This window comes from Dendrobium catenatum, unplaced genomic scaffold (genome assembly GCF_001605985.2).
Source record: "Dendrobium catenatum unplaced genomic scaffold, ASM160598v2 fragScaff_scaffold_542, whole genome shotgun sequence".
Classification (NCBI taxonomy): Eukaryota; Viridiplantae; Streptophyta; class Magnoliopsida; order Asparagales; family Orchidaceae; genus Dendrobium; species Dendrobium catenatum.
The window spans coordinates 2,240,277-2,248,042 of NW_021319004.1; the positions used below are offsets into that span (position 1 = coordinate 2,240,277).

Here is a 7,766-nt window from a genome sequence, read left to right on the forward strand (position 1 = left end):
CTACTTCAGGAGGGAGTTTGTCTATGGTTTAGGGAGAATATTGCTGAGTTTATTTTCTTAGTGTTTGTTGTGAGTTCCTAGTGGTGTCTACAGCTTGTGGGAAAGCTGATCTACCTCTCGAATAGTAGATCAATTGTATCTTGCTTTATTATTGAAGGAAAAATAAGAAAATCAGTTATATCTTTGTGTTCTTATACTGTTCTTCTCTTTTATTTATTGTTTTTATTTCTAAGGTGTATCAAATTGGTATCCAAAAACTTTTTTGGGATCTATGAGGCATTGGAAAGTAAGATGGAGCAAATTAATTCTTTTATTTGCTATCGATAGCTTCATTAGCGATTCCTAGGGCTAAACCAAAGATAAAGGAAATTGATAGAGACCACTTGAATATTCCAAGTGATTCATATCGGATCTTCGCCAAAACACAATTATTCCGCTGTTTTCAATAGAAAACAACCACCAAACAATGGAAAAACTGAGAAAATAGGGAGAAAACGTTGGGAAAACAATAGTAACAATTGTATTCCACTAGTAGACAAACAAAACCAAAGCAAGATACAATGTTCTTCAATTCGAGAGGAAGAACAACTCTCCAACAATCTCCGGCAACGCCAAGAGCCCAAGCAAGAAAACCTAGAAGACAAAACTCATTTAAAATCAAGATGAAACCCTAATCCCCTCATAACTCCCTATTAAAACAATCTAATTCAAATTAAAAGCAAAAGGACTACTCTACCCTTCCTTCTCCCTCCTAAAACACTTAACCCATGTTTGAATTGCAAGTGGACCCCACTCCCTGGCTCCCTCTCTCTTCCGCCCGGCCCTGTGTCCGCCTCCTGTAGAACTGGACCGGCTGGGCCGGTCCAGGTTGAGCCGGTCCAAGCTGGACCGGCATAACAGAAATTTTGGAGGAGATAATGAGAAAGCTCATGGAGATGTGATCTAAAATCCTACCAACGGTGCAATTGCTAACCTAATCAAGATTTGATTGGGATTCCCTTGGTCAAATTTGAGGGAAAAGAGATCGGATGGGAAGAGTTCGACGAAGAGTTCTCCTTTCATTAAGAGCCACCTCCTAGGGCTCCTATAAGGGGTAGAATAGTGTTTTCGACTAGGGGGACAGCAAGAATGGAGTTTTGTGATAGAGGTGGTGGGATGACCAACCAATATGGGAGGTTTTTTGGTTTCGGAGACAAGTATATGGAGATAATATATGTCCACAGCTGTATAAAGTGATATTTTCATTGGTTTCAGAGACAAGTATATGGAGAATCAACCTATATTCATCAAAGTTTTCCAAAGAAGATCTCCAAAATAAATCAAACCTTGTAATATAATTAAGTGAGCTACAAATATGTAATAAAGCTTTATTTTATTTTGTTGTTTTAAATAAGATAGACCAAGTCTACCTATTTTTATTAAGGTATTTACTAGGTAGATCAAGCCTATTTTATAAACTTAATCTATCCAAGTAGTATACATAGACCCTACTGTAAAGAAAGAAGAATGAATGAAAATTTATGATTTCTCTCCTCTCCCACTCTTCTAGTTTCTCTTGGAGTATACACCTACTCTAAACGTGCCCTCCTTCTTGGCCCTCCAAGAAGCATATCAATGATGCTCTTGTTGCACTAACGTCATGCCATTGCAAGAGGTTTCTTCTTTCAGCATTTTTTTCTGTCTTTTAACAGTCCAGCAATCAAAGATTCTGCCTCCCACCTGTCAGCCCACCCTCACTCCAGCCATCTGGGTCCCCCTACGGCCCCAAGAAACCCGCTATTTTCCTTCTCAGCATTCTACTCACCTCCGCTTACTGGCTCCATCTCTTCTTAGCCGCATATGCCTACATTAGCAACTTTCTTCCATTCAGCCGCAGCCTCCAATCAGCCAAACTTTTGTTCTTTGGGGAATTCTTCCAACAGCGGTCTCTTACCCTTCTTCTCAGCCAAGATCTTAAAGAACAGCACCTGTCCACTTATTGTAGCTGGTTTCAACCACTAGATTGCAACCACCGTTTTCAAGATAAACTGCAGCCTTTGATTTCATCAACATCCCTGCTGCAAACTGCAGTTCCTTCAGCCTCAAGAACTGCCAGCTTGCCTCCACCAAATCCTTTTCTCCTTCCTGCCATTCACCGCAAGATCTTGCAGCAGCACAAGATTCTCTACCACTTGGCCAGATCCTCAAGATCCTTCCAACATTCCTTTGATTTTACTTCCAAATTATTTTTCAGCAACCACCAAGGATTCCAGAATTTTCGCCAACCTGCATTTCGCTGGCACAAGAACAGTAATTTTTCTAGTGTACATCATATTCTCTGTTTTCGTTTTCGTTTTCGTTGCTCCCTTTCTTCTACACAATCTACTCGGGCTTTTTTTTTCATTTTTGGTACAGGTACCAATTCTTGTATCAAAGAATTGCATTATCCATACCCAACATGAAGAATGCTGATTTGGCTGAAGTTCTATGCTCAAAACAAAGTATCATGACTTGCAATTTGCAGACATCTAAAATCTCTACAAGTTGATATTTTATTCACTTCCATTGGCACATCCATCCAACACTTTCAAACCTTCTTGGACTCCGTTGACAAGCGTATTGACAACTTATGCACTAGCCGACCACCTTCATCTCGCAATCAAGATCCCGATCCCTCTGCCGGCATTCTTGGATCCGTCGGCTCCCTTCCTGCTCCACATTCGATTCCCGTTTCTCTTGGTTTTTATTATCTCAAAACAGTGAAAAGCGATCTTACTCACTCTAATGGATTTGATGTGGAAACATGGATGGTTAAAGCACAAGAATACTTCGATTTTCATAATACTCCTAATGTTCATCATGTTAGAATCGTTTCTTTTCATTTGGAAGGTCCTGCTGCTACTTGTTATCAAGGCTTAGGATGAAAGGTCATTTTCTTTTTTGGTTGAATTTTCTTTTATCTTTACAACAACAATTTGCTCTTTCTTCTTATGAGAATTTTACATGGAAATCTTTCAAAATTAACTCAACAATCATCTGTTTTGAGTTATCAGACCTCTTTTGAGAATCTTTCTTTTAAAGTTCTCAATCTATTAGAGTCTATCCTTGTTAGTTATTTCATTTTCTGGACTCAAACAAGAATTACAATGAGAACTTTTACTTGCTTGACCTATTTTCCTTTTGGATGCAATGGAACTCGCTAGACGACATAAATTTAAAATTCAAGATTTCTTTTCTACCCATCCTCACTTTGGCGAAAACCAAATCCTTTTTATCCACCCACCAAGATTACACCTCTTGCCTCCCTACCCTCATCCAGCCTCAACCCCACTCACTCGGCCCAACTTCCTCTCGCCATTGATAAAACACCTAACCTCCCAATTTGCAAACTCTCGCATGCTGAACTTCATATAGACTTGAAAAAGGCCTTTGTTTTAATTGTGATGCAAAATTTGGACTCCAACATCGCTGTCCAAATAAATTTTACTTATCACTTGGCATTGACGACAGTGAATGTATAGAGTCCCCTCACTCTTCTCTTGATATTGATGATAATCTCGATCTTTCTTTTGAAATTATTTTAAATGCATTAGCAAGACAATTTAATCCTCATTGTTTTTCATTTAAACGCTCTATTAATAATTGAAAGGTCCACATTTTAATTGATAGAAAGTACCCATAATTTTATTCAAGTCAATCTTTTCCTTGAGCTTGCTCTTACTCCTCAACTCATCAACCAATTTAAAATTTCAATAGGCAATGGTAATTTTTACTTTTTTGTACTTTTAAATGGCCAAATGTCACAATTACTATGCAAAGCTATCAAATCACTTTAGATTTGTTCATTCTTTCCATCCTTGGGTTCGATGCATCCTAGGTATGCATTGGCTACCTACTGTTCTTAGGATCAATTTACATAATTATTGTGATTTTACTATGCAATTTAATTATCAAATCATCCACTTATACTTTCTGGTAAACCACAATTATCCTCCAATCCCATTTATTTCAACCAATTACATGCCCTCATTCTCATTTCCCAGCCATTCAGTTATTCACTATTCAATCCCATCACCTAAATATCGATCTTGCACTACCTGACTCTTTGGACAATTATCTAAATACTCTCCCTCAGCCTCTTCCTACTACCATTTCCACATTATCTTATAAATTTCAACACTTATTCAACCACCGCAAGGGTTACCTACATCATGTACCATCGACCATCATATTCATCTTCCTTCTTTATCCATGCATGTTAACATTCATCCTTATCATTATCCACATTTTCAAAATGATGCGATCGAGTAATTAGTTTCCGAAATGTTACAATCTGGCATTATTTTTCATAATCATGGTCCTTTCTTGAGCCTCATCCTTCTTGTTAAGAAAAGATATAGCACATGATATTTTTTTGTTGATCGTGCCCTAAATGCCCTTACTATTTGATGTAGGCAAAGGGGGAGGTGGAGCCTTGATTTTTTTGTTGATCGTGCCCTAAATGCCCTTTCCATTCAGTTTTCCATAGATGAAAATCTTTCTTTTATGGTAGAGAACTTCTCCATGCTGGTTTTGAATTGCTCCACCTCGTCGTCCAATGCTTCCATCTTTTTTACTGCAATTAATTGGATCTTGGCTCCAATTGCAAAAACAATGAAAACATCTTATTTTTTCGCCCAAGAAAGAGCTCTGATACCAATTTGATACGAAGTAGATGCAATTTCTTCGAAATCAGTGAACGACAATATGAAATTAGGAAGAAAAACACATCAAAACTATTTTTTTACAAGATATATAAAAGAAGATAGCCAGATACAGTTGGATCTTCAATTTGAGAGGAAGATCCGGCTCTCCCAAATCCCTAGCCATCAGCTAGAGCCCACTCAACCTAAGCAAAAATAATTCCAGCAAAATCAAGCATAAAACTGAATTCTAGGGTAAACAACTTATTTAAAGCTTACAAAACATAGCAAATTCCAAAACATCCCTCCCCTAATTCTTTCCCAAATCAACCTAAATCTACCCTCTTTATTTAGGAAACATCTCATAATTAATCTCCTCCAAATCATGCCTCAAATCAGCCCTCTTCAAGTAGGAAGCATCTCCTAATTAATCTCCTTCAAATCAATCCTTTTTAATTAGGAAACATTTCATAATTAATCTCCTCCAAATTAGCCCCCTTTCCTTTTTTTTTTTACGTTATGATTGATCATAGTGAGCCCCCTTTCCTTATAAATTTTCCTCTCACATTCGAATTCAAATAGGAAATCTTTTCTTAATTAATTCCTCTCCTATCATAATAAATTATTGCTTTGCTGGGCCCACAAAGGGGTGGGGGGGCAAAATCAAAATCTCCATGAATTTTGTTCAAGGTTCTGCCCCCCCCCCCCCCCCCCCCCCCCCCCCCCCCCCCCCCCACCCCACCCCCCCCCCCCACCCCCCCACCTGCTAGGCCGGCCTAACCAACCTCCCTTGGCCTGCGGCCATAACAGAATAAATCAAAAGATTTTTTTTGGGGAAATAATCTAATCATAGGATTAAATTTTTTTCTACTCATTTGCATGCATCATCTTATTACTAATGTCTTTAAAAAAATTAGGTTAATGCTAGGGCGTCCCTTGGAAGCGACGTACTATATGGCCTAAATACAGCGACAAGTGTGTAAGGGCCACTGCACCGATGCCCGGGTGCAGTGTTAAATAGGCAAGGGTTCCCATATTAAGGACGGATGTGGGAAAATAAACTATTCCATGAAATTAAAATTAGAATAGGAACTTGAAAAATAGGCTCCCTTACAGGAAAATTAATGGAATTAATAAATATTATGATTCATAGGAAGATAAATATTCTATGCATTCAGGAAACTAAATGAATTGGAGAGAAGGCCAAGGAGATTAATAGTTTAGGATATAAACTATGGTATTTGGATAAAAGTCGTACCAGAAATGATATATGTGTGATTATAGATAAGAGTTTGAATGATGATGTTATACAAATTAACATAATTGGAGATAGAATTATAACTTTAAAGATTATTGTTGATGCAAAGATTATTAATATTATAAGTGCTTATGCTTTTCAAGTAGGTTTTGATATGAGTTCAAAATTAAAATTTTGGAATGACTTAGAAAAATTAATATAAAAGATATCTCTTGAAGAAGAAGTTTTTATTGGAGGATACTTAAATTGACATGTTGGTAGAGAGGTAGATGATTTTAAAAGCATTAATGTTGGCCATGAGTTTGGAATGACAAATGAAGGCGGTAAGATCATATTAGATTTTTCTTTAGCTTATAATTTTTTAATAGCTAATACCTTATTTAAGAAAAGAGATGAGTATCTTATCACTTATAAAAATGGATATAATAAAACATAGATTGATTATTTTCTTATAAGAAAATTAGATTGTTTAGATTGTAAAGATTGTAAAATTATTTCAAGTGAAAATTTATTTACCCAAAATCGATTATTAGTTTTGGATTTTAAGATAAAGGGGCATAAAATAAAAAATAAAGTAAAATAATTTTTTAGGATTAGATGGGGACATTTAAAGAATATTAACAAAAATATTTTTGAGAATAAGATTTTGATCTTAAGATTTTTTCTGTGCATGAGGATGCTAATGTTATATAAAAAAAATGGCTAGTGATATTAATATTATTGCAAAAGATGTGCTTGGAGTTTTAAAGGGAAAAAATTCTAATAGTAAAAATAGTTGGTGGTGGAATTCTAATGTGCAAGAAAAAATAAAAATAAAGAAGATTTATTATAAAAATTAATTTAGATATAAAAATTTGAATAATTGGGAAAGCTATAAAGAGGCTCGTAAGGAATCTAAGAAAGCTATTCGCTATGCAAAGAGCTTAGCTTTTAATGATTTATATAATATATTAGATATTAAGGAGGAAGAAATATATATATATATATGTATAAGTTAGCCAAACAAAGAGATATGAGTATTAAGGATTTAGTTCAAGTGAAGTGTATTAAGGATGAAGATCAAAAAGTACTTCTCTTAGAAGATGATATTCAACAAAGGTGGATGAGATATTTTGCTAAACTTTTTAATAAGATTGTGAAATACGATTGACTTTAGTGACTTTAGCACCCTAAATGAAAATAAAGATTTTTATTTTTATCGGCGTATTGGTAAAACCGAAGTTATAGAGGCTTTAAAGAGAATGAAGTGTGTAAAAGCTGTTGGACCTGATGGTATTCCAATAGAGATGTGGAAATGCTTAGGAGATGAAGAAATTTCTTGGCTTACTAAACTTTTTAATAATATTTTGAAGACCAAAAAGATACCAGATCAGTGGAGATTGAGTGTGTTAATTTCTATTTTTAAGAATAAATGTGATGCATAGGAGTGTGCGAATTATGAAGGAATTAAGTTAATGTGTCATACTTTAAAACTATAGGAGTGAGTTATGGAGCGTAGGTTGCGGTGTGATTCTAATGTTTCTCAAAATCACTTTGGATTCATACCGGGTAGGTCTACTATGGAAGCCATACATTTATTGTGAAGTTTGATGGAGAAATTTAGAGAGAATAAGGAGGATTTACTGATGATATTTATTGATTTAGAGAAAGCATATGATAAAGTTTCCAGAGAAGTGCTATGGAGAGTTCTTAAAAAGAAAGGAGTTAATAACGCTTTTATTCAAATCATTAAAGATATGGATGAGCTATTACTTATGTTCAAACACAAGGTGGGTTGACCAAGTATTTTCCTATTTCGATTGTATTACATCAAGGATCAGTCTTAAGTCCATATCTTTTTACTTTAG

General features: G+C 35.6%; 1 protein-coding gene and 1 long non-coding RNA gene across 3 annotated transcripts in view; both read left to right on the top strand.

The window, feature by feature from the left end:
• LOC110099321 (chloride channel protein CLC-f) overlaps positions 1-7,766 on the top strand; it is a 31,420-nt gene that overhangs the window by 17,780 nt on the left and 5,874 nt on the right. The gene's annotated exons all lie outside the window — the stretch shown is intronic.
• On the top strand, positions 39-634 carry LOC114579594. The gene is made up of 2 exons (XR_003700663.1): positions 39-233; positions 398-634. It is a non-coding gene; the product is annotated as an uncharacterized LOC114579594 (long non-coding RNA).